Source organism: Suncus etruscus, chromosome 1, assembly GCF_024139225.1.
Source record: "Suncus etruscus isolate mSunEtr1 chromosome 1, mSunEtr1.pri.cur, whole genome shotgun sequence".
In the NCBI taxonomy this organism is placed as follows: domain Eukaryota; kingdom Metazoa; phylum Chordata; class Mammalia; order Eulipotyphla; family Soricidae; genus Suncus; species Suncus etruscus.
The window spans coordinates 29,137,006-29,163,417 of record NC_064848.1 but is presented as its reverse complement, the minus strand read 5'-3'; positions in this window follow the sequence as shown (position 1 = coordinate 29,163,417).

The following is a 26,412-nucleotide window of genomic DNA, read 5'->3' as shown; positions in this document are numbered from 1 at the left end:
CTTTCTTTTTCTTTTTTTTTGGTTTTTGGGCCACACCCTGTGACACTCAGGATTTAGTCCTGGCTATGCACTCAGAAATCGTTCCTGGCTTGGGGGACCATATAGAACTCCAGGAGATCAAACCTCGATCTGTCCTAAGTTAGTGCTTGCAAGACAACTCCTTACCACTAGTGACACCACTTAGGCTCCAGTTTATTCATTTTCTACTTGCTTAATTTTTTGTTTTGTTTTGTCTTGTTTTTGTTTTTGGGTCACATCCGGTGGTGCTCAGGGGTTACTCCTGGCTCTATGCTCAGAAATCGCTCCTAGCAGGCTCAGGGGACCATATGGGATGCCTGGATTCGAACCACTGCCCTTCTGTATGCAATGCAAACGTCTTACCTCCATGCTATCTCTCCAGCCCCAATTAATATTCTTTATACTCTGCGTTTCTGTAGAGATCTTCTATTTTCTGTTTTCCGTTAGACAAGTAAAATGCTAATAATGTCTAACAAATTATAGAAATTAATACCACAAATTTTTAGAAAAATTAATTACTGGAATCCTATTTTAAATGTTTTATTCTACAGTATTATTTTTTGACTTTGAATCATTTAGTATTTTATTCTTTTCAAGATAGGATTAGAAACTAAATTAATTACATTTTGATCTACAAGTGCAATTTGCATACATAATTTTTCTCTCTGTGGTTAACAGAGATGGAGTGGAACAAAGAGTGGTATTAGTTGATTGCTTACTTAGTTTTATGATTCAGAATTAAAATCAGGATATGGTTTCTACAGAAGATCTAACTTTGCTCCTTATTTTTCACTGTGTACTTTTGAGTTGAATAGGCTGTTTAAGAGGTAACCGAGGAGGAGGGAGTGAAGAGAGGAAAGGAAAAACTAAAGAGGTAATGTATATGATTGAAGTGGATATGTTTTTGCTTGGGAAAGTCCATAATTGGCTAATAGATCAAGGTTTTACATTTTATACAATTATTATATTTATTTTATTATTTTGTTTTGTTGAATTTGAGTAGAATATAAAATTATTCAACTATATTAATAGGTTTGTTGTTTAAATATTTTTTTACTATTTGTGAGGCTTTTTATAGTGTATTTTTTGTTCTTTTTTTAGTTTATTTGAAACTTTTTTTTCTTTATTTAAACATCTTGATTACATATATGATTGTGATTAGGTTTCAGTCATGTAAAGAACACCAACCTTCACCAGTGAAACATTTCCACCACAAATGTCCCAAAACTCCCTCCATCCCACCCCACCCCCACCTGTACTCTAGACAGGCTTTCCAGTTCCCTCATTCATTCACATGATTATGGTAGTTCTCTGTGCAGTTATTTCTATAATTTCACTCACCACTCTTTGTGGTGAGCTTCATGAAGTGAGCTGGAAGTTCCAGCCCTCCTCTCATTGTCTCTGAAGATTGTTGCAAAAATGACTTTTATTTTTCTTAAAACCTATAGATGAGTGAAACTATTCTGTGTGTGTCTCTCTCTCCCTTTGACTTATTTCACACAGCATGATAGATTCCATGTACATCCATGTATAGGAAAATTTCATGACTTCATATCTCCTGACGGCTGCATAATATTCCATTGTGTATATATACCACAGTTTCTTTAGCCATTCGTCTGTTGAAGGGCATCTTGGTTGTTTCCAGAGCCTGGTTATTGTGAATAGTGCTGCAATAAATATAGGTGTGAGGAAGGGGTTTTTGTATTGTGTTCTTGTGTTCTTAGGGTATATCCCTAGTAATGGATTAGCTGGGTCAAATGAGAGCTCAATTTCCAGATTTTGGAGGAATCTCCATATCGCTTTCCATAGAGGTTGGACTAGACGGCATTCCACCAGCAGTGGATAAGAGTTCCTTTCTCTCCACATCCCCACCAGCACTGATGGTTCTCATTCTTTGTGATGTGTGCCAATCTCTGTGGTGTGAGGTGGTCTCTCATCGTTGTTTTGGTTTGCATCTTCCTGATGATTAGTGATGAGGAGCATTTTTTCATGTGCCTTTTGACCATTTGTACTTCTTTTTTATCAAAGCATCTGTTCATTTCTTCTCCCCATTTTTGATGGGATTAGATGTTTTTTTCTTGTAAAGTTCTGTCAGTGCCCTGTATATTTTGGATATTAGCCCCGTATTTGATGGGTGTTGGGTGAATAGTTTCTCCCACTATGTGGGTGACTCTTGTAACCTGGGCACTATTTCTTTTGAGGTGCAAAAGCTTCTCAGTTTAATGTATTCCCGTCTGTTTATCTCTGCTTCCACTTGTTTGGAAAGTGCAGTTTCCTCCTTAAAGATGCCTTTAGTCTCAAAGTCATGAAGTGTTTTACTGATGTGTTGTTCTATATACCTTATGGTATCAGGTCTAATATCAAGGTCTTTAATCCATTTGGATTTTACCTTCATACATGATGTTAACTGAGGGTCTATGTTCTCTTTTTTGCAAGTGGCTAACCAGTTCTGCCAGCACCACTTGTTGAAGAGGTTTTCCCTGCTCCACTTAGTATTTCTTGCTACTTTGTCAAAAATTAGGTAATTGTATGTCTGGGAGACAATGTCTGAGAACTCAAGCCTATTCCACTGATCTGAGGGTCTCTCTATATTCCAATACCATGCTGTTTTGATAACTATTGCTTTGTAGTACAGTTTAAAGTTGGGAAAGTAATGCCTCCCATTTTCCTTTTCCCTAGGAGTGCTTTAGCTATTTGATGGTGTTTATTGTTCCAGATGAACTTCATAAGTGTTTGAGTCACTTTTTTGAAGAATGTCATGGGTATTTTTAAGGGGATCACATTAAATCAGTATAATTCTTTGGGGAGTATTGCCATTTTAATGATTTTTATCCTGCCAATCTATGAGCAGGGTATGTGTTTCCATTTCCATGTGTCCTCTCTTATTTCTTGGAGTAGGGCTTTATAGTTTTCTTTGTATAGGTCATTCACATCTTTGGTCAAGTTGACTCCAAGATATTTGAGTTTGTGTGGCACTATTGTGAATGGGATTGCCTTCCCTATCATTATTGGTGTATAAAAAGGCCATTGATTACTGTGTGTTAATTTTGTAGCCTGCCACCTTGTTATATGTGTCTATTGTTTCTAAAAGCTTTTTGGTAGAGTCTTTAGAGTTTTCTAAGTAGAGTATCATGTCGTCTGCAAACATGAGAGCTTGACTTCTTCCTTTTCTATCTGTATTCCCTTGATATCTTTTTCTTGGCTATAGCAAGAACTTCCAGTACTATGTTGAAGAGGAGTAGTGAGAGCGGACAGCCTTGTCTTGTACCAGAATTTAGAAGAAAGGCTTTTGGTTTTTCTCCATTGAGGATAATATTTGCCATTGGCTTGTGTTAGATGGTTTCAACTAGATTGAGAAAGGTTCCTTCCATTTCCATCTTGCTGAGAGTTTTGATGAAGAATGGGTGTTGGACCTTATCAAATGCTTTCTCTGCATCTATTGATATGATTATGTGATTTTTATTTTTCTTGGTGTTGATGTTGTGTATTATGTTGATAGATTTATGGATGTTAAACCAGCCTTGCATTCCTGGGATGAAACCTACTTGGTTGTAGTGTATGATCTTCTTGATGATGCATTGGATTCTATTTGCCAGGATTTTGTTGAAGATCTTTGCATCAGCATTCATCAGAGATATTGGTCTGTTATTTTCTTTGTTGGCAGCGTCTCTGTCTGGTTTTGGTATCAAGGTGATGTTGGCTTCATAAAAGCTGTTTGGGAGTGTTCCCGTTTTTTTCAATTTCATGGAAGAGTCTGGCTAGTATTGGTAGTAGGTCCTCTTGAAAGATTTGAAAATATTCATTAGGAAATCCATCTGGGCCTGGGCTTTTCTTTTTGGGCAGATGTTTGATTACCGTTTCAATTCCCTCAGTAGTGATGGGGGTGTTTAGATATACTACATCCTCCTTACTTAAATGTGGAAGGTTATAAGTATCCAAAAATTTTTCCATTTCTTCTAGGTTCTCATGTTTAGTAGCATAAAGTTTCTCAAAGTAGTCTCTGATTACCCTTTGAATGTCTGCAATATCTTTCATGAAATCCCCCTTTTCATTTCTAATACGGATTATCAGATTTATCTCTCTCTTTTTCTTTGTGAGTTTTGCCAATGGTCTATCAATCTTGTTTATTTCTTCAAAGAACCAACTTCTGCTTTCTTTGATCTTTCGGGTTGTGTTTTGGTTTTCCACTTCATTGAGTTCTGCTTTCAGCTTTGATATTTCCTTCTGTCTCCCTATTTGTGGTTCCTTTTGTTGGTCATTTTCTAATTTTTTGAGCTGTGTCATTAAGTTATTCGGGTATGCCCCTTCTTCCTTCCTGATGTGTGCTTGTAGAGCTATAAATTTTCCTCTCAGGACTACTTTTGCTGTGTCCCATGGATTCTGGCAGTTTGTGTCTTCATTATCATTTTTTTCCAGGAAAGTTTTGATTTCCTTTTTGATTTCATCTCGGATACACTGGTTGTTCAGTAGCAGGGTGTCTAATTTCCAATTAATATTTTTCTTCTGTGTGGCTTTGTAGTTCACATCTAATTTCAGAGCCTTGTGGTTAGTAAAGGTAGCCTGCAAGATTTCTATCATCTTGATTTTATAGAGGTTTGTTTTATGTGTCAGCATGTGTTCTATCCTGGAGAATGACCCGTGTACACTGGAGAAGAATGTGTATCCAGGTTTTTTGGGATGGAGTGTCCTATATATATCTACTAGTCCTCTTTTTTCCATTACTCTTTTCAGGGCTAGTATGTTTTTGTTGGGTTTCAGCCTGGTTGACCTTTCAAGTGTTGATAGGGCCATGTTGAGGTCTCCCACAATTATTGTGTTATTATTGATTTCTTCTTTCAGATTTGTCAGTAATTGTATTAGATAAAATGCTGGTTTCTCATTGGGTGCATATATGTTTAATATTCTGATTTCTTCCTGTTGCACATACCCCTTGATTAGTACATAGTGTCCATTTTTGTCCCTTAAAACTTTTCTGAGTAAAAAGTTGGTGTCATCAGATATTAATATGTCCACCCCAGCTTTTTTGAGGGTGTTGTTTGCTTGGATGATTTTCCTCCAGCCTTTGATTTTGAGTCTATGTTTGTTCTGACTACTCAGATGTGTTTCTTGTAGGCAGCAGAAGGTTGGCTTCATCTTTTGCACCCATTTTGCCACTCTGTATCTTTTAATTGGTGAATTTAGTCCATTGACATTGAGGGATATGATTGTCATAGAATTTAATGTCATCTTTTTAGATAAGTTTGCTGTGTTTGTTGGTCTCTCTTGTCTTAGAGTAGACCTTTCAGTTTTTCCTTTAAGGCTGGTTTATCATCTGTGAAGTTTCTGAGCTGTTGTTTATCTTGGTGCTATGTATTCTTCCTTCAAACCTGAACGTGAGTCAGGCTGGGTGCAGTATTCTTGGTGAGACATTCATTTCATTCAGTCTTGTCACAATATTTCACCACTGTCTTCTGGCCTTGAGAGTTTCTTGTGACATGTCTGCTGTAAGTTTTAGGGATGCTCCTTTGAATGTAATTTCCCATTTTGATCTTGCTGCTTTCAGTATTCTATCTTTATATATGGATTTGTCATTGTAATGAGGATGTGTCTTGGGGTGTTTTTCTTTGGGTCTCTTTTAGCTGGTACTCTTAGAGCATGCAGGATTTGATTGCATGTAGTCTTTAACTCTGGGAGTATCTCTTTGATGATGTCTTTGACAGTTGATTCTTCCTGGAGATCTCCTACCTGGGTCGCTGGGACTCCAATGATTCTTATGTTGTTTCTGTTGAGTTTATCAAAGACTTCTATTTTCATCTGTTCACATACCTTGAGTACTTTTTCCATTGCCTGTTAATTTGTCTTAAGGTTCTTTTCCAATTTCTTCTGTTGTGTTGAGTTTTTCTGCATCACAACTTCCAGAGAACTCAGCTTATTGGATGGTGACCCCCACAGCCAGAATTTACTCACTGGGCATCTTCAAAATGCAGTTTTTTGGAGATGCGCTCCCTAGTCCTTTGAGGAGACCTTCAGGGATTCAGAAACACAGGCAGACAGGCGCAGGAGAAGTTTCCCTTATATTTTGTTTTGTTTTGTTTTTAATAAAAAAATTTATTGTGACCAAAAAGCGAAAATAAATCTTTTACAGTTGTATTTAAGGTACATATTGACAATGAAACAGAGCCATTCCCACCACCAGGGTTATTCATTCTCCACCTCTTTTCCTAGCATGCGTCCATATTTCCCTTTTGACCCGAGAGTGCTATGAAAATCAAGTCAAGTGTAAGCATAGGTGAGCTTACCATAAGGCAGTGTTATTTTTCAAATTTTATGAAGTTTTTCTTTATATATCTTGAGGTATAGTTGTTATACACATATAAACTCAGAAATTTTTTGTCATTGTGTTGAACTGAGACTTTCAGTATATGTTTAAATATATATCATTTTAACTTTTCTTGTGGGGGTGGGAACTCTCAAGTAAGAAGCTCTGCCCCCACCCCTGACCTAAATTGGTATGAGGAATGCCAAAAAACTAGAATCTTCTCCAATACCTAGAGGCCTCCAGGGTCACACCCCACTATTCGAGAAGTTGTTTCATACCTACAGGTGAATATAATCAGTGTATCACATGGCCCTGGAGATAGGACTGGGATAGATCCCATGCAAAGCATGACCCTTAACCACTATACTGATTCTTGGTTCCATAAAACCCTTCAGTTGTGTGTGTACCCTATTGTGTTCAAAATTGTCAATAAACATGTTACAAATGAATAGAATGCTGTGGATAAATAAAAAATGAAATAACAAGAATATGAGGGTTTTAGTGTTGGGCAATTTGGAAAAGAATGATTTTTCTAACCAAAAAAAAAAAGATGTGAGGGAAGGAAGCTAGAAACACAGAAAGGTTTCATTTAGACATTTCATTTCTCACTAAGTATTGTTTTTCAAATGTAAATATTCTAAAATTAATCAAAAATATATGCAAGAAAGTAAAGATAATGTTTATTAGGAGAAATCATTGTCCCACATAAGAAATGTAATGAATTTCCCATAGTCACGTGCTCATTAAGGATATCCATCAAGTTCTTTAATACAGGGTTCCTTGTTTACTTCAAAAGAAAAACAAAAACTTAAATTATTTAAATATTGATTTAGCAGAATTATAAAAAAACAATTTAAACAGATTGACTGTCTTTTAACTACTTTTATGTCATTGATAAAATGCTGGTTTATGACATTTGATGAGAAATAATGCATTTTATTAAAGTTTCAAAAGCATGCTTTTCTTTTCAAGAAAATCAAATTTTATTGAAAGAACTTGTCACTTAACAATTCTAGCTTTGCTAATTTAAACAGTCTGAATTTGGTCCTAATGACCAGACAAATGTCACTGTAAAATCAGACATGTTAAACTATTAACTCTGGCAAACTTCAAATTAACTTTCTGAGAACTATTCTTTGCAAGAAAGTGGGGAGAAAGGTATCAGGGCCTAATATAGAAACAATAAAGAATAAGAATTATATCCACTTTATTCTACATCTTTAATCACATGAATTTCATTCATAGAAACTAAAAAAGATTAGGCTGTTCATTTCACAAAGGACAATGGTATGTACTTGAATATTCACGTTGTTTAATAAAATATACTCAAATGTGAAGAAAGAAAAAGCAGTGTTCATAAAGGGAAAGGTATTCCCCCACCCTGGAGTACTGATGACACCTGGCACCTCATTATTCCTCTTCACAGTTGTGTCAGCATGTCAGATTTCCCTAAATTTTGACAGAATTAAAGTTGTGCTGTTTGATATAATTGATATTGTACAGTTAATCAGGCGGAGGCTCAATAGACAAGTAAGATTCTCAAAAGGCTTAATTACTGAACTGTGAAGATTTACTGCCATCTGGAAGCTCCTTCCCAAAGTTCTGTTCCTGAATTTTATGTAGGGTTCACAAAAATAACTTGGTCCATTTAGAAATCATGCCCTCAATTTGAAAATTAAAATTGTTATTTTTGGAATCTCATTTGGCCTAGAGATCACAGAAACCTTAACAAAAATAAAGGAGCAATGACAAATGAGGAAGAAGGGAATAAAAGTGATAGTTCTGGAAGTTATTTTCTTTTTGTAATATTTAAGAGTACAGATTCTGGAGTCAACCAGTTGGCCAGATTTCAAGCCCTTGGAATAATTTCCACCACTTGTTAGCCATGTGACCTTGGGCACATTATTTAAACTCTGTGCCTCAGTTTTGTTTTGTTTTTTTTTTTACTTTAAATTGAGAGTATTAATAATACTTATAGGATTATAGTAAGGATTAAGTGTTATACAAAAAGTGATTGGAAATTATGGCTGGTATTTTGTGAGAAAAGTATTTCACATAATTTCTGAAATATCACTATAATATATAGCAACCAGATAACCATAGCTATTTTCTCTTTTTTTCCCTTGGCTTCCTTTGTCCCACTCTGATAATTTTACCAAATAAAACGTATACCTAAGTCTCTGGTTCTTGTTTTTGCTATTGGATTTAAAAATTTAAGAAAAATTATTTCAGACAGATCCCTACAAGTCAAGTCTTTAAACAAAATTTTGGACATTACATACTTTATGTTAAGGAATAGGAACAACCCCACACCCCCAGGTAAATAAAAGATAATGCTATTTGCAAAGAATCACATTCACTGAGGCTTTTTCTTGGGGTTGATTGAAGTAGAGGTATAAGGGGAGATTTCTAATTTATTTGAGGACAGTTACAATTTTAATTTAATAATTATAAAGATCATGATAAAGCCTAACTTTGTTAGCAATATTGAGAGTTTTATTATTACTGATTCCTTTATCAAAAAACCATGGTTATAAAGTTGATCATGCTTGAGTTTCAGTATTACAATGTACACCACCCTTGCCCCATGAAAATTTTCCGCCACCAATGTCCCCAATTTCTTTCCCATCCTACCCTCTGCCTGCATCTGGTGCAGACATTTTACTTCTCTCTTCTCTTTTTCTCTTTTAGATCCTGTGGCTTGCACTATTGTTATTTAAGGAGCATCATGCATATCACATTATCTCCTTTCAGCACCTAGTTCTTATCTAGAGTGATCAGTTAGGACTATCATTATCATAGTGGTCTCTTCTCTGACCTGGCTCCACTATTCGTCTATATGTGGCAAGCTTTTTACCATGAACTGGTCCTTCTGGCCATTGTCTCTATGGTCTCTGAAAATTATTGCCATACTATCATTTTCAAAAATGTTCTATATTCTTTAATTTTTATTTAAGCACTGTGGTAACAAAATTGTTTACAGTTGAGTTTCAGTCACTGTGTAAGCCTTTCCTTCACCAGTGCACTTTTACCATCACCAGTATCCCCAATATCCTTCCTTGGGCCTAGAGAACTTCAGCACTTTTTCAAGGACACCTATGTACTAATTCACATCATAGGAGTCACACAGCACTGCATCCTGGGCTCCTCAGTTCCTCACACTGAACTACTTGCCTTGATGTTCTGGGCTCTCAGGAGCAGCCAGAACTCCTTGGAACTCCTGAGTTTTGTTTAGGAAACTCTCCAAATAATAATGATAAAATAAGTAAATAAGATTTCATTCTTCATCCAATATTTCTTTTCTATATATTACCACAAAATTTCATATATATTACTATCTTTGCAGTGTCCTTGCCCTATAGTCATTGTTGCTAAAGTTTTGAAATCCAAGAGGATTTCCAGTTATTTTGTATTTCCAGTATCCTAGCACAGCGAGTAAAATTGTATTGCCAGTTAATATGTGATGATTAATATAGTGAGTAACTCTGTTTCAACACCTGAAAGACAAGCTTAATATTTCAACTAAATGTTAGATAAATTTGACAGCTCTTGGAACTCTACTAACTGCTATAAAATACACACTGAGAAACAAAGGTAGAACTATATATTATTAAATTATCAGTAATTAAATAAAAATTAAATAAAAAAACATATATTGAACCTATCACCAATATGGTCCCTTCAACACCATATATAATGGTCCCTGGGCATATACTCAAACAAATATGCAAGTATTGAGTTTAGATTAAAATTCTTTGTTTATTTTTGGAGGGGTCACACCCAGCAGCGCACAGGAGTTACTCCTGGCTCTATGCTCAGAAATTGCTCCTGGCAAGCTCCGGGGACCATATGGGATACCGGGATTTGAAGCACCACCCTCCTGCATGCAAGGCAAATGCCCTACCTCTATGCTATCTCTTCAGCCCCAATTTTTTGATTAAGAATAATTTTGAATTACAAACAATTAGCTTAGATTTTTCCATTATTCCTGATTATTGCTTATAACAATCAGCACTTTCTACCTAATCTTTATAGTTTGTGATATTCTCAGGGTTAGACACTTTCCTTTGTTCAAAGCTTAAATTTTAATATTGCTTTTATAAAGCAGTTTTATCAATTACCTCCAAAGAAGAAAGACTTTTTTGTAGTGTGCATAATTGGTATATACATATTTTGATGTATAATGCTCTCCACATAAAGTATACATAATATTTAAAACTAATGTTACTGCAGTAACTATTTTTCTAAATTTTTTTTTTTTTTTTTTTTTGGTTTTTGGGCTACTCCCGGTAAGCTCAGGGTGTACTCCTGGCTTTGTGCTCAGAACTCACTCCTGACTTGAGGGACCATATAGGATACTGGGGGATCTAACCACGGTCTGTCCTAGGCTAGAACAGGCAAGGCAGAATCCTTATCACTTGTGCCACCACTCCAGCCCAAATTTTTGAATTTCTGAATAAATTTATAATAAATTACAGTTTTCTCTCAACCTTTGTTGTTTGCTTTTATTTTAATTTCAGAATTCATAGGCTTATATTTTTGCCTCCATAATATCTCACCAATAGAAAAAAGTGTCCTTGTTTACACTATTCATTCCGATATTTTTCCAAATTATATACATATATAGCCCTTTTTTGATGTATACATCCAGTATTCCTATTGATTTTATTTATTCTTTATTTATTTTATTATTTCCTATTTATTTTATTTTATTGAAACCATTGTGATTTACAAGTTCCTTCATAGTTGGGTTTCAGACATACAATAAATCAGGACCACCAAAATCCATTTCTCTCCACCATGTTCTCAGAGTGTATGTCACACTACCAACCCTTGCCTTTCAGTTTGCTAATAGAACAGGCCGATTTTAAAGTTAAGATAGTTTGGGTTTCAATTTAATTGGATTGGATATTTAGTTCTGTCTTTATTTTTATTTCCAATAATGCACCTGAAACCATTTGTTCCCCAACCCCCATCCTTTCATATTTGTGTTTGTCCTCCTCCATTCAGCTTCTTTCTTGCTTGCTTTACTTTGGAATCAAAGGTGTTTGAAATAACTCCATTTACCCCATTACATTTCTTCATGCAGTTATTCTATATACCACATATAAGTTATATCATTCCGTATTTATCCTTCTTCTGGCTTACTTCATTTAACATAATACCTTTGAGTTCATTTCATGTTGCAGCAAAGTGCATGACTTTATCATTCTTTATATCTATGTAGTATTCCATTGTATACATGTAACACATTTTCATGACCTATTTTTCTGTTGTTGATTCCAAGTCTTAGCTATTGTTCTGAGTGCTGCAGTGAATAGCAGTGTGCATAAATCCTTTTGGATGAATGTCTTTCTGTCCTAGGAATAGATACCATTTCTATTTTTAAGGTAAAAGAAAGTACAGAGTTTTAGTGTTAGAGTAAGGTGTATTATTTTAAAATATCCCCTTTAATTGAATGATTTTTATTTTTATATCAGATGCCACCAAAGTAATCCATATTCATACTTAAATGGACTCCTGATCATTTTTTTAAGAACATTTCCCTATCATTTGACACTAGGCTTGTTAAAAGTAGTTGAATATGCTGTTTCACTCCCATATAAAATGCCAGCATAGAATTTTTAGCATCATGGATATGTTGTGGGATCAACACAACAGACTGTGTATTGAGTCTGTAAAAATGAACTTTGCATATTTTTAAATATACTTTTTACTTGCTGAGAAACAAAGAAAAATTAAAATAAAATTGATAAAAGTTATAATACAGATTTTCAAAAGATAACTTTCCATGTATTGTGTAATATGAGAATATTTTATCTTTTAAAATTAAATATATCCCTTTAGAAAAATGAACAATGCAAAAATTTAGTGAGCAATTCTTCAAGCCCTAAATATCCAATATTTTATGAAGTAAGAAACAGAGGAATTACTTGAAAATTTGCTTTTTTATTTAGATATAATGATGTATAACATTGTGTAAGTTAAGACATACAATATATTAATTTGACACATGCATATACTGCATGTGCAAACAATTGCACAGAATATAAACTGCTATGTTTAATAAGATAGTATCATGCCTCTATATTTTTTGGGCGGGAAACAGTTAATATTTAACCTCTTGATGGGGCCAGAGTAATAGCACAGCTGGTAAAGCTTTTGCCTTGTACATGGTGACCAATCTCTTTTTTGTTAGTTTTGTTTTTTGTTTTGTTTTGTTTTGGCCACACTCAGGGCTTATTCATGGCTGTGCACTCAGAAATACACCTGGCTCTGGGTTTTCAGGGATCAAACCCGGGTCAATCCTGAATCAGCTGTGTGCAAGGCAAATGCCCTACCACTATGCTACCAGTTAGGCCTCGATGACCAGGTTCTATCAGCAAAATCCCATATGCTCTCCATTCCTGCTAGGAGTGATTTCTGAGTGCAGAGCCAGGAGTAATCACTGAGCACCACCGGGTATAGCCAAAAAATTAATCTCTTTTCATCTTTGATTATCATGTAGCAGTATTGACTAAAGCCATTGTTCTGTGTATTATAGTTAATAAATATTATTTTTCATTGATTGTATGTTTGTGCCATTAGACAACAACTTTCCAATCTCCAATTCCAGTTTCCAATTGCTGCCATTCCATTCTACTCTTTCTTACAAGTTCTTTTTTTTTTTTTTTAGATTCCACATATATACATCTCGCATGTCATAATGCTCCCAGGCTTTCTCTTATGTCTCAAATGACAAGGCATCTTTCTTTCTAATGTCTAAATGTATGCAAAAATCACATTTTGTTTATACTTTCATACATGAATGAACACTTATGATGTTTCTATATTCCATATCCTGATTTTATGTATAGGTAAAGGGTTGTTTCTGTGGTTCTTTGTTCAGGTGTAATCCCTGGTAGTCCCTAGAAGACCATAAGTTGTGTCCAGTCAAGTGGGGTCAGCTAGCCACATTCAGTAGTCCTTGTCCTATCTCTCTGGACTCTTCATATCTTGATTTTTGCAAATAGTGCTACAATAAATTTTGTTGCATAGATATTCCGTGGAAGTGTTTATTTTAATTACTTTTTAAATATATTCATATAGTAATTGCTGATCCATGCAGTGATAAACTTTCTTTAATTTAACAACTTGTGCTATTAGTTTTGAAAATCTACTGCACATTCTCCATGTTGAGATAAAATGCTCCTTTAAGTAATATGTTTTGGAGCTCACCACAAAGAGTAGTGAATGCTATTAGGGAAATAACTACACTAACAACTAGCATAAAAATGTTAATGAATGAGAGAAGTAGAATGCCTGTCTCAAATACAGGCAGGAGTGGGAGAGGAGGGAGATTGGGGGCATTGGTGGTGGTAATGTTGCACTGGTAAATGTGGGATGGTCTGTTTATGACTGAAATACAAGTACAATCATGCTTGTAATTAAGGTGCTTACATAAAGATTTTATTAAAAAAAAGAAATATGCTTTGGGGGTCAGTATGGTGGCACAGAGGTAGGGCATTTGCCTTGTTTGTGGCTGACCTAGAACAGACTGAGATTCAATCCCCCGAAGTCCCCTATGATTCTCCTAGCCAGGAGTGATTTCTGAGTGCATAGTCAGAAGTAACCCTGAGCATCACCATATATGGCCCAAAACAAACAAAAAAACAAAACAAAACAAAGAAAAAAGAATAGAAAAAAATGTGCCTTGGTGGGGTGAGGCGATAGCTTGACAGACTGATGCATATATCTGATATGATATATAAGATACCTGTTTCAATCCCAAGCACTGCATAATCTTCTTTATTGGATATAACTCTGATGACCATAGCAAATGGCTTTAGTACCAAACTGTCTAGTCCAGTTAACAAACTATCAATAGTAGAGCTTTCTGAGACCCAGATCACTGCTTTGGAGCCCAGGTATAAAAATTTAAATTATTTTTGAATAACAGAAAATGTACAAAGCTCATATTTATATAACCATTTTAATATTCATAATTATTTTAGTATATACAAAATTTAAATTACCTGAAATACTCTTATATTCTTGTACATAGATACTTTTTGAATATATACTTCTTCTTGTAAAGTTAATGACTGTCCTGCCTTTGAGGTAAGATATATACTATGTTTTATTTTTATAATAATTTATTTATTTAAGCACCATGGTTACAGAAATATTCATAATTAGGTTTCATGTACACTACCCTACATCAGTTGTCAGTGTAGTTAGTGCTTTAACTGCACTCAGAGCTCTTTGTGGCAAGCTTAGTATGTATCATGGGCTGATCTTCCAGGCTCTCATCTCTATTATCTCTAGATGTTGTTACCATACTGTCTTTTATTTTTCTTATATCCCACAGATGAGTGCAACTATTTTATGTATATCCCACTCCCTCTGCCTCATTTCTCTCAGCATAGTAGTCTCCATGTCCATCCATACATAGGAAAATTCATGACTTCAACTTAATGGCTGTATAGTATTCTATGGTGTGTACCACATTCTTTAGCCACTCATGAATGGTGAGGCACATGGACTGTTTCCAAATTCTGGTTATTGTAAATAATGCTATAATTAACATAGGAGTGTTGTGTTTTTGTGTTCCTAGGGTATATTTGAGTGAGTGATATTGCTGAATTATATGTGGCAGTTCAATTTCTAGTTTTTTGAGGAATATCCATATTATTTTCTAGAAAGACTGGACAAGACTATAATCCCTCCAGCAGTGAATGAGAGCGCCTTTCTCTCTGAAGCCACGAAAGCACTGATTGTTCTTGTTGTTTGTGATATGTGCCAATCTCTGTGGTGTAAAATGCTGTTTTGATTTGCATCTATCTGATGATTAATGATGTGGATTTTTTTATTTTTATGTGCCTTTTGGCCACTTGTTTTCATGGTGTTTTTGTTTTTGTTTTGAGAAAATGTCTGTTCATTTCTTATCACATTACTTGGAGTGGCTAGTTGTTTTTTCTTGTTGAGTTCTGTCAGAACTTGTATGTTTTAGATATTAACCCTTATCTGATGTGTACTTGGTGAATAATTTATCTCATTTTGTAGGTAGCCTTTATTCTAGTTACTGTTTCCTTTGAAGTGCAGAACTTCTCGGTTTAATGTAGTCCTATTTGTTTATCTTTGCTTCTACTTGCTTGGACAGTGGTGAGAAACTATGTTGCCATTTACTCGCATGTCCCTTTCTCTGGGCAGAGACATGAATATCTCATTCTCTTCTGAGATTGCTGATCATATTGAATTAGAGCCACACACAGCCTATGACTTCATTATCTTAAGTATTCTTTAGACTCTCATGTCCAAATGCAGTCACATTGGAAATTCAATCTCTGAAGTCTAAGAATACACAATAAAACAATTAAAAGATTATATACGAGACAAAGAAAGACACCTTAGAAGAAACTAACCTTGCCTACCTTGATCCTTACTTCTAGTCCCAGATCTCTAAGAAATGAATTCAAACAAATCTAAGGTATTATCATAAAGGACAAAGGACTGCATCTTTCTCAAAGCTTATAACAGTGTCATCTAAATTTTTATCTTATAGTTAATGATCTCAAAAGAAAATGGAATTTATTTTTACATAAATGAGAGTCAAAATTTTAACTTATTTTCAAAAAAAGTCATTTATTCCAACATATTTTCTTTTGAAATTGTATTTAATATTTCCATTTTAAGTGTCATTTGTAATACCTGCTAAATTTACAAGGTATACTTATTTGTGTCTGTTTGTTATTCCTCTGTTTCTTTCATTGATTTTCATATTTAGATCCTTACTGTTATTATTGGATCAGTAGTCACATCACACCTTACGATTTCATGTTCATTGCTAAATGTCTACTCTTTCTTTTTCTTTTGTAGTATATTCATAATATATTTAGCCTATCAAATAAATTAATATCATGAGATTTATGTAAAATGAAAATATCTATGTTGTATTCATAAGTAGATATAAAAGATTACCCCTTTACAATATTTGTCTTCTCAACAAAGATATGCATTGCCTCTCCATTCATTCTGCTAACCTTTTATTTTTCATGTGATTAGTTAGTCTATGTTTATCCAAAAGAGGTTGTATATATTTCTTAATAAATATCTAAATTATACTTTATACAGGGTCTGGACTTTGCATAAGGTAAGATGTCATACTGTTCCATTTTAGTCTAAAACATAGTCCTCATTCTCAGGCTTGGTTTGTTTCTCAAAATAGCAGTCCTGAACATTGCTGCTAGGCTTCTGATCAGTTTTGCTTTTGAAAACTCTGTATTCTAAAATACTGAATCAAAAATCTTAAATCACAGGCTTAGGGCTGCATCCTTACAACCACCTTGTCACTGATTCTGAAAAGCTGCTAACATGACCTGAGAAGGAGACAGGCAAAGCTTCTGTTGCTTAGCGACAAATGGGACTTGCTCCTCCTCTCCCCATTCTTCTAGAAATAAAGACGTAAAGCCTTAAGGCCAAGAAAGGAAACAACGGTTAGAGCTCATGGTAAATGACTTTTCTTCTTTAATTTGTTTTTTGCTTATTCCCCAAACCCAAGCATCATTGAAGAATTTGGTCACGGAATGGAGTTAAAAATGGAAGACTCAATACTTCCAGAGATCAGAGTGCCTATAATACCTAACATCCCACTTTCCAGGATAACAATATTCCCTATTAGAATTCTTTTTTTAGTGGAATAAATAGTTTAGTCAATAATTCTGTTATTGGCACATAATGGTATTAGAGAAGGAAATGGGCAGTACCCACTTTCTGCAACTCAAGGAAACTGTTTATGCACCTACCTGAGGGCTACCCAGTCTACAATTGTAGCTTCTTTAATACTAGATTCTTTTAGACTAGAGAATTTAGAACTTTACTTCCCAAAACTATCTTTCATCAGTTCACTGATTTTATTCCCTAATTAAAAAAAAAAAAAAAGAATCTAGGGACCAAGAGACATTACTTATGTTTGAGTCCTTGTTTCCATTGTCTCTTTAAATGTCTCACAAAGACTAATGTTGCGACCTACTTTGGAGGTTCATTTTTTAAATGGATGGATTGTTTAAGCCCATTTTAATTTAAATTTAATAATAGCAATATTAGTTTAATAATTTATGCTAAATGTATTAAATTATTTAATAAAATCAAACAACAAGTATAGAACATTTTATCTGTGCTATGTGTTACTATAAAACCTTTTTGTATGACCACTGAAGCCTCTCAAGTAAGTTATTATCATAATACAGATGAGGAAACTAAGGCACAAAGATGAAGGAACATACATAGTAGCATACACATGGTAAATAGTGAATTAGGTAAATAAAGTGAATGGAATGAATATAGAGCATGACTATTTTTCTGTCATCTTCATCTCGGTTTTTTCTATTTTATGTCTGTTCCTGTATTTTTAATGTTGTGCATAATGATCAATACTTTCATCTCTAGCATGTGGACTCTTGGTCTTGTAACTTTTGTTGTTAGACCTAACCTGTGTCTGAGAGAGATTTCCTCCTTCCTCTGGGATGACAGGCAACTAACTAAAAGTTCTGTAGTCAGTCCACTTGGAGTGAGGAGGGGCTCACTTTACATACGAAGAATAACCTCTTCACACAGCATAGCCTTGGAATGCTGTTGAACTGTAGAGAGAAAGAGGCTCCAAGGCCTATATCATCTATATTTGGTCTTTTAGAGATATTAAGGCTTGCCAGAATTCCCTCCAATATTCCCTAATATATAAATGCTTCAAAGAATGACATCTTAAGTTACTTTGTTTTAAGCTGTACTCTATTTGTAAAAAAAAAAAAAAAAAACTCTAATAATGTTTGTTTTCTGTATTTGATATTTCTTTCATTTCTTTATTTTTTGGGAAGGATTTTGGTTTTGGGGTCACCCCCTGCAGTTCTCAGGAGTTACTCCTGGCTCTGTGCTCAGAAATCACTCCTGGCTCAGGGGACCGAATGGGATGCCGGAGATCAAACCCATATTCATCTTGGGTCAACAGAGTGCAAAGCAAATGCCTTACCACTGTACTATTTGGTATCATTTCTAAAATGAATTCACCCTTCCTTCTCATACAACTCTGCCTTCTACCAGTGCAGTTAGTCTAATTTGATCAAAAGGTATGTATTTTAATCAGAGATAGAATAAATGGTATAAGCACACATCAGACTGGAATAGCTAATTTCTTTTCAATTCACCCAAACTTAGATAAATATAACTTCATTTCCATTTATGCAAGAATTATTTTCAGCTATCTAAGATTACCATTAAAACTGATTATTTTAGGAACAGACAATGACCAAGAATTTATTGCTTCTGTACACAAATCCTGTTTATAGGGTGTCTGGAAACTAACATTAAAGGGAGATAACAATAACGATAGTAAATGGTAAAGTTAATAATTTATATAAAACTTTAAGTATATGAATATATTATGAATTAATACTCATCTACCAGGAATCTAAATGTCATTATAAATGTTACATATTTATCAAAAATTGCATTGAGATCAGGAAAAACATTAAAAAAATTGACCTGCTCTGTGGCACAGAGCTTACCAGTTTTTGTTTGCATTTATATCCTGGATGCAGCAACAACTTAGATTCTGGGTAGCTGACAAAATTTCACTGACTCCAGTAAAAAATCAATGGAAGTTTTTCATAAGTTGTATTATGCTCTGTAGGTAATTTAGCTTTAAGTATGAATTTAGGAAAGTAGAACAGAGAAGAAACTGATTAAGGACAAGTATTTTGCAATTTATAGGAAAACTGCTGGCATTTCAAAGGTTTATTTTCATAATGTAATACTCAGATAAGACAATTTTTTAAGTTAAGAAGGCTTTCATACATACATTTGATAAAGAAAGAGTAAGTGCTAGGGTTGCGGTTCACATGACAGAGAACATCCTTCGCATTTGATCCCCAACACCACATGGCCACCTGAGAACTGTAGATTGAAATCCTAATGTCTTCTGAACACTCCCTAGGCAAACCCGGCCCATTAACACTGCTGTATGTGACCCATGAACCAAATAAATGGGAATATAATTGAATTTAACACAATTTAATAAAATAAATAATATGTAATATCCTTTTGAAGGTATTATAATAATATATTTGAGTGTATGGTGTTTACATTCCACATGACTAACTGGGTCTTGGCATCCCAAGCCATATGGTCCCTTTAACCATCCTAAATTTATTCCTGACCACAGAGCCCGCAAATAAATCCTGAACACCTCTAGATATGCACCCCCCAAAAGATGACAAACAAAAAAATCTTATGCATTGTGTAATCTGTCATAGTAATACATTAGTGCAGTTCTACTAATGAAAGTAAAAATATGCATATGTTACATTAGTGCTTCACAAACCAGTATAAGAAAAAACTTTTTAAATCTTCCTCCTGCTACAGAGATATGGCAGTAAAAAGTCTAAATATAATGCTACTAAACCTCATAATACACAGAATCCTTTGACCACTGAAGTCCTAAAAGGGGGATGCAACCTGGTCAGAATTATTTCTGGTTTCAAAAACATCAATTATGAATTGTGTTTTTACCAGCAACTGCTTACCACATATTTGGGAATTTGGTATAGTTTTCATAAATGAGGTAACTAATGCAGCTTTGTGTTATAACTTACCTCAAAATAGTATTATGCTTCTCAAGGAGCATTCTAGATCTTGGAGGTTTTGAGTGCCACTCAGAAAATTATATTTATGCTCTGCAGGGAAAAGAAAAATTTCACAAGACCTGCAAACCCATGAAATGAAAAACAAATGAAAGCAGAAAGCAAGAACAAAAGAGCAGAAGGATAATATTAAAAAAGAAAATTATGACTGTATGACTATCAAGTAATGATTCTGGTCAGTGTGAAATATTTCCCATCGCTTCTTAGTTATACGTCATACATCCTCTAGAGAAGAAAAACAATCATTTAAAAATTATGGCATATAGCTAAAAGCTAGCTTTATTCTCTCAGTGAGAGAGCAATTAATTCAGTGTTTACTACCACTTATAACCCTGTGATCCTTATATTCATCTACTGACAAATGACTATTCAGAATATAAACTTTCGCCTTTAGAATCAGTTCATTATAAATCATGCTTGTAGTTTTTTTTATATTACACAAGTAATTATTCCTGCATTTTTTAAATTTAAAGTAAAATAAATATTTGATATATTTTGAAAAGGATTTAAGAAAAAAATATCTTTTTACCTATTGTTTTCCACTTTGAGGATTGATCAAAGGTAATGGGATACTATTTCTTATACACTAATATTATTCTTCAGAAGATACTGAAAGCATGTATTCTATTATTTAAGCTGACCTGACCATTTCTCTTGAAAACATAACTCTTAAACCACCCACAAAGTCACAGCTAGATTCAGTGTTCTATGTTTCTGAACAAGAAGTTAATTATCTCAAGGTAATTATCACATACTATATTTGTATATATAAACAAATTTAGAAAGTAGATTATTTTGGGGGCCAGAGAGATAGCATGAAGGTAGGGCATTTGCCTTTCATGCAGAAGGATGGTGGTTCAAATCCCAGCATCCCATATGGTCCCCCAAGCCTGCCAGGAGTGATTTCTAAGCTTAGAGCCAGGAGTAACCCCTGAGCACTGCCAGGTGTGACCCAAGTCTCCCACCCAAAAGTGGATTATTTCTAATTTGTTATTTCTCTGCCTCAAAAATTTTGTCTTAATCCTAAGAAGTTTGATTGATGAGGAATGATTTTGACTGTAATATGGCACTTTAAACAAATAACATGTCAAAGAACATGGAGTAAATAAAGCAAATAAAAAGGATCCAGTGAGAAAGGCTATCACTATTTAATGAACTCCAATATCAAATGAGACAGACAGCTTATATCCATCAGTGTGAATAGGCCCATGTAAATTCATATGCAAAATATTTAATGCAGTGTAACAATCTTTTATGAAACTAAAAAGGTAGAAAGAAATAGAGGTAGAAAAATAGACTAGAGAATATCATAGGACAGATGAATTCAGTTAGACCAATGTGTGTGTATGTGTATATGCATTTGTGTGTACACATATACATATAATATATATCACATAAAATATGCCTTGCCTTGCATTGAACATGTCTGTTGGAGTTAGATGTACCATATGTGTTTCAGGGGATTGAACTCAGTTTAGCTGTGTGCAAAGAAAGTGTCCTACTTGCTATATTTATTGCTCTGGTTCTACTACATTCTTGCTTGTGCTGACCTGTGAGTGCTCCCAATCTCTGAGGTATTGGAAAGAAGTTTGCCACTTGGAAGACAGAAGCCTTAATCACTGTACAGATATTAAGCCTTAATCTCTGACCCCAATAAAGTATATATTTTGTCATTAAACATATTGGATTATGGATGCTATCAGTGTATGAGGATATAAAGAGTCAAAATGGTATTTTAATTCTATCTAAAAACAATTGAAACAGGTTTAATGGAAGTTTGACACACTTATATTCAAGTCTGAGAAAAATTATTATGACAATGTTTGGGGGAATGTTTTGGATGAAGAGAAACCACATAGGAATGTTTACATAATATAAGCAAAAGGCATTGGTGATTTTGAATTGGATTATGACAATAGGGGCCTCTAAGACATTTACACTTAATTATCATAAAACTAGTTACATAAGGGTTTGGCCTGGTGTTTAGATTTTAGAATTAATTATGATACTGATTATAATAACATACATTGAAGAAGTGGTTATCCTACTCTACTGTGGAGATTAGAATTTGAAGAGAATATTTAAATTTGAAGCAAATGTACAAAAAATATTAAGAGTCAGGCAGTGAAAGAAAAGTTTGCAAAGCAGAACATGAATGGTTATCAGGTAAAGACTACTGCTGTTTGCCCAGAAAGAACTAAAGCAGTTTACTGAAGTGCCTCATATATTCTCAAGATGTAGTATGTACAAGGAGACTGAATCAAATTACACCATCACTCAAAAGAGCTAATGTGTAAAACCATCAGAACAGAGTAGATGGACAAGCTGGAAAGACATAATGGGTTGATCAATACAGTGTCATGCTTGGTATTAAATATGGTATATGATAAATAAGCAATAACGGATAGCAAGGTGCTGGGAAATGTTGAGTTGAGAAATGATGACAGAGAAAATAAAAGGAAGGGAAATGAAATATCATACTAAGGCTAACATAACTGGCTGTATTCTATCTCAGTCTCACTTACTCAACATTTAGTTGGAAAACTTTGAAGCAATTTTACAATGTTAAGGATTGCTTCTTATAAAAATAGATGTGTTCTGAAGGAAGATAATAAACTTTCATATATGTTTCACTGTAATTCTGTTGCATATAACAAGTCATGACTGGCATTTGCTAATTTTTTTGTTTTGTTATGCAGTGCCAAGTATTGTAACCACATGCAAAAGATCTCTGCTACTTAGAAAGATCCCTGTTAAGTAATTTCTAACTTTTATAATAATGAAATAAGTCAAATATAAGTCAAATACAATTCTATGCCAGGGATAAGCTGAAAGGCCAGGAGCACTTTCTTTGTCAGAGAACTAGCCTCAATCCCAGGCATTGCATTTCCTACTAAATTCTACCAGTAAAGCCAGTAAAGAAGCCAGAGCACTGAGCTACGCAGCCCACAGATATCACAAAGTGTGGACCCCAAACAAACAAAAAGCCATAGTTCTATTAAGATTTCAATTAATTTTATACATTGGATGGGGAAGTTTCCAAGTAGTGTTCAGGAATCCTGTGTCCTTTCCAGAGATTCTTGATGCACTGTGCCAATGGTTCAATTTTAGGTTACAGGCTGTGATGGGTGGTAGTGTTAAGGGAACTCTGGGGCTATACCTGGTGGTAATCTAGGATTCAGGATGTGTTGCTAGAGATGAAATCAGAATCAGCTAAATGCAAGGATCACGTGCTTTATTTTTGGCTATTACTTTTAAATGATTGTTTGGAAGTATAATCACGAGATCACTGAGTTTGCTCCTTATCCATTTCAAATCTTATTTTTGTATCCTTTTATAGAATTAATATAATTGGGATAGAAACATTGTGCTCTTGAGTCATCATATACTTAGGAATCTTCTAGTTGTAAAACATACACCAACTAATGTAACTTGTACAACTACTCTATAAAGTAGACGTTATTGGTACTTTCCAAGTTGAGAAGTTGATGTGCAAGATTTACACACACACACACACACATACACACACATACACACACACACACACACCATAGTTTCTTTATTCAGTCATTTATTCTTGGACACCTGAGTTGTTTCCAGATTTTGGTTATTGTGGATAGTATAGCGAGTAACACAGGGGTGCCAATGCTGTTACTTATTAGCTATGTAATTTTAAAAATTATTTTGGTTTTTGGGCCACACTAGGTGGCACTCAGGGGTTACCCCTAGCTCTGTGATCAAAAATAGCTCCTGGCAGGCTCTGGGGATCATATGGGATGCTGGAAATCAAACCCAGCATCAAGCCTGCTGAATTGGCATCATGCGAGACAAATGCCCTACAGCTGTGCTATCGCCAACTCCCTTAAGTTTTATTTTTAATCACCATATTTAAAAATATGTTTATCATTGGGTTTGTAGTGTAGAGATTCTGAGTGTCTTGCTTGCTTGGGATTGAGTCAGGTACTGATTTCTGCTCCCACACTCGTTGCCTGACTGTTAATTTACATCCAGCATTTTCTCATGTTGACTATTCCCTTAATATTTTATTTTGATGGCAGCCAAATTTTATAATTTCTACCTCACAAAGTGACAATGGAGGTCGTTTCTCTAATTGTTTCTGATGTGGTATTCATTATTGCATATTGATAATATAAGCAAATTCTGCTGTACGGCTTTTTGAATTGAACAAACAGAAAAACTGAACCCAATGATGGAATGCTTCCATATAGATTTTAATATGAAATAAATATCAAATTGTAATCAATATTTAATCTCTTACAAATAATGGGCTTATTTCCATTTCCTGGTGAGAAATCCTCCAGAGATCTTCTTAGCTGACAGAACCAATGACTGGGAAAGATACAGAGAGGCAAGTATTCTCCAAAGTAGTTTCTAAACGCCTACTTTCTTTGTACTGAAATCTTATAAAGGTTTCACACTGCACCTTCTGAGTTCATTTTTCTACATTTAACTTTTGCTGCCCTAAGTTTACATCTTTCTATAAGCTATTGCATCTTAATGTATTTAATTGCTGATAAGCATTTGTGACCACAATTTTACTTAAAGGATATAAATAATCTAATTTTCATATTTTTATTTTATTGTATGTTCATCTGTTATTTAAAAAAAAGTAAAGGAACATATATTTCTATTTTAACATTTTACATACTAATTCAGACCTTCTATTAAGAATATGAAGGAATTCGAATCCACTACCAAATATAAAGTCTCTCCCAACACCAACAGCAATTCTGACATCAGCACAGTATCTGAGAATTCAACTTAGTTCAGCACAATTCTGCCACTATCATCTGAAAGAAAGCATCATATTCTATACGTAAAGGTTTCAATCTCTATAGATCAAGTGCACCCTATACTTCATTTGCCCTTTAAATGTATAGTATCAAATATAACTTGTTATTGGTGATAACTTGCAAAGCTACCAATCATAGAGTCTCAGTGTAAAATTTTTATATTGAAATTTGTAAATTTATTACAGAACTAATAAATCTGAGATTTGATATATCACTGGTTGTAATGATATAACTTAGTAACAAGGATATCAGGATAATCAAAAAAATGCTATGGTGGAAAAGAACAAAACCCTAATGTCCGCTCCAGGTTCATTATTTTCCCCATACATCGCATGTTCTTCATCCTCTCCAAAGCCCCTCTCCTGGGGGAAACAAGAAAAAAGTTGTTTTTTATATTCATTTGAATCTTTATGTTACTTCAAATCTTACTGTAAGCAATTGAAAAGAACATCCTTTCTTAATCCTATTTAGTAAATAAAATAAATATAACTGCACTGTAGAATTAATTTTTTCTCTTACATTCTCCTGCTTGATTTTCAGAGTTTTGTGGAGAAAAAGTAATAATCATCCTAACCTTCATACCAGATAAAGGAAAGCCTTAAGTGCATTGACATAATGTTTTATCCTTTGTATATAATCACAAGGCTGACATATTGCCAATGTACTCAGTTGAGAGCCAGAGCAGTGGTGACAGGTTAATGCTGAGCTATCTAGGAAGAACTGGAGAATGTGTTTAGTGGAAGATGGGTCTGAAGCTTGTCTGGGAACGGGAGGAGGGCCAAACCAGATACTAATACATTTGAATTGGAGCCAATAAAATATTAGAGGCAAGCTAATCCTATGGTAGAAAACTCTTCCTGCTTTTGGTTAAATGGTGTATCTAGATACCAACCTGGCATTATTATTGCCAACAGAATAATACTATGTGGTCCAGTAATTTCAAAATTAGTGTGTATTTTAAAAATTTGTAAATTTGGGGTGTGTGTGTGTGCGTGCATGTGTTTGTGTGTGTGTGTGTGTGTGTGTGTGTGTGTGTGTGTGTAGTGAGGGTTACACCCAGTAGTATTCAAGGGTTGCTCCTGACTCTAAAATGAGTTAGACTTATGCAATGTAAACACTATATACATTATACTATTGCTCTGGCCCCAAACTGGTGTTTGTTAAGTGGCCTGCAGAAAAATCTGCTGAGTAGAATGAAGAAAACATTGCCATGCATTGTGTGTATTCTTATTTTAAAATTTTAATTTTTCATCTTTACAGCGGTCAAGCTTGGCACTCTCACTATATTTGAATGTTAAATAGGTTTTATTAGAGAGGAACATTGTTTAATCATGCCTTCATTCTTTTTTGGGAAGCGGGTAGGCATACCTGACTGTACTCAGGGGTTAGTCCTGACACTGCTCAGAAGTTGCTCCTGGCAGGCTTGAAGGACTACATGGAATGCTGAGGATTCAACCCTGGTCAGTCCCAGAATGGTTGCATGCAAGGCAAACACCCTAATGCTATTCTATCACTCCTGCCCCAATATGTCTTCATTCTATTAGAAAAAAAACGCTTCCAATACAAATCCTTGGCTTTCCACTACTCTAACAAAATGCTGTTGATCTGA